This window comes from Cryptomeria japonica, unplaced genomic scaffold, assembly GCF_030272615.1.
Source record: "Cryptomeria japonica unplaced genomic scaffold, Sugi_1.0 HiC_scaffold_452, whole genome shotgun sequence".
Taxonomy (NCBI): domain Eukaryota; kingdom Viridiplantae; phylum Streptophyta; class Pinopsida; order Cupressales; family Cupressaceae; genus Cryptomeria; species Cryptomeria japonica.
The window spans coordinates 87,501-89,493 of NW_026729272.1; positions in this window are offsets into that span (position 1 = coordinate 87,501).

Genomic DNA, 1,993 nt, shown 5'->3' on the forward strand with positions numbered 1-1,993 from the left:
GTACGGAACCCTTTACCCGAAAACATCCGAACCGCACATGCTCGCGACAGTCCTGCCGTTAGAGAATGCACCGTGCACGCGACCGAGTAAGGCCACTCAGAGACATCCATTTCCCAGGTATATGCCCCCTACGCACTTTTGGTGGCGCAACTCGCACGAACAGTCCCACCTCGACCCCGTAAACAAGCTTTTTTGCCTCGAAGAGTTCGTCGGAGACGAAGAAGCAACCTTCAGTGCAAACGTAGCACTCTTTTGTGCAACCGCCCAAACAACGCCCCCTCTACCCTCTGTCGAAACACTCGGCATTGCTGCTCCCTAAGGTGAGCTTCTCCTCATAGGCAATTCCGCTCTTATCCGGTCACGTTTGTGTGCCCGAATTTCGCAAGGCAACCTCCATGGGACATGGAAAAGACTCGAGAAGAGAGCTCGCTCACGGGAGAGAGAAGCCAAGGAGACCACGAGAGTGCTGAGAGTGGGACAGCGCTGAATAGGCGGGAGAAGCCTGCGCGTATAAACGGAGATATATATCCAATTGCAACGAAGGAACGTGCCAAAGATCGAGAACAATGGCAGAAATGCTAGTAACGTGCACTTCGGGACCAACGCATCACCGGAAGACAACCGCCAAACATCGAAAGAGTCGCGATGCTCCGCAACCTACGTGCAAAGCGGTCGCACACCGGGTAAGGGAGTGAGAGCCCCAAACATAGCTGGGCGAGGCGCTCACTCCGCTCTTTAATATCTCGTTAATACCGCCAAGGAAATGGCACAAGCACACACACACAAGCATCCTCGGAAGAGGACAGTTCGAGTGACAGGTCAAATCCAAGAGTTCCGAAGACTACCTCCAGGAACAATCGGGAACAAGACCGATTACAAGTCGTCGAGTCTGTTACTGGGCGAACACGAGATGCGCACAGGAAATCGATCAGCCCTCACAATGGCCCAAGGCCAGAGATCGGACTGCTACGATTTACCCCAACAATCATCGTGCCACTCTTCGCAGAGAGGTGATAGACGCCAACGAGCCCGCGCATAGCAATCGAGGTGTAAAAAGGGCGTTGAAGGCAGGAAGCCTGGACGAAAGAGGCTACGAGGTCACCTCGAAGCGGTCTAAGAATCGGGCGCACTTGGGGCGACTACCAGTGCCAACCCCTTATCCCGCGGTGCGTCCGACACACAGAAATTTCCAAGGCGGCCAAGGAGCCTCCCCGCATAGCAATCGGGGTGTGAGGTTACGGATGCAGCATTGATAGCAATCGAGGTGTGAGGCGAAGGATGCAGAAGTGAGAGCCGAGGGATGTAGCAGAGATAGCAATCGGGGTGTGTGATGCAGAAGAGATAGCAATCGAGGTGTGCGGTGGGAAGGGCCCAGCAGCCAGAATGCATGAAGCGACGGATGAAGCAGTGATGACAACCGGGCTGTGAGGAGAGGAGGGATGCAGCCAAGAAAGCAATCAGGGCTCGAGGCAAGGGATGCATCAAGGATAGCAATCATGTTGTGAGGCGAGATTCCAAAGGCTAAACGTGAGAGGCTGCAGGGTCGACTCAGAGAGGTCTATGCATGTGAGAGGCTGAAAGCAAGGTCGACTCGGAGCGGTCTATGCATCGGGCGCGCTTGGGGCGACTACCAGTGCCAACCCCTTATCCCGCGACGCGTCCGACAAAGAGAACGTTCCAAGGCGGCAGAGGAGGTTACCAGCCGAAGGATGCAGTAGCAATAACAGGTATAGTTCCGCGGCGGCCGAGAAGACTCACCGCATAGGAATCGGGATGCGAGGCGAGGGATGCGGCGGGAAGGCCCCGACGGCTAAACGGAAGAGGCTGCAGGGCCGCCTCGGAATGGTCCAAGCATCGGATGCGATTGGGACGACTACCAGTGCCAACCCCTTATCCCGCGATGCGTCCGATACACAGATAGTTCCAAGGCGGCCGAGGAGCCTCACCGCATATCAATCGGGGTGCGAGGCGAGGGATGGGGCGGGAAGGCCCC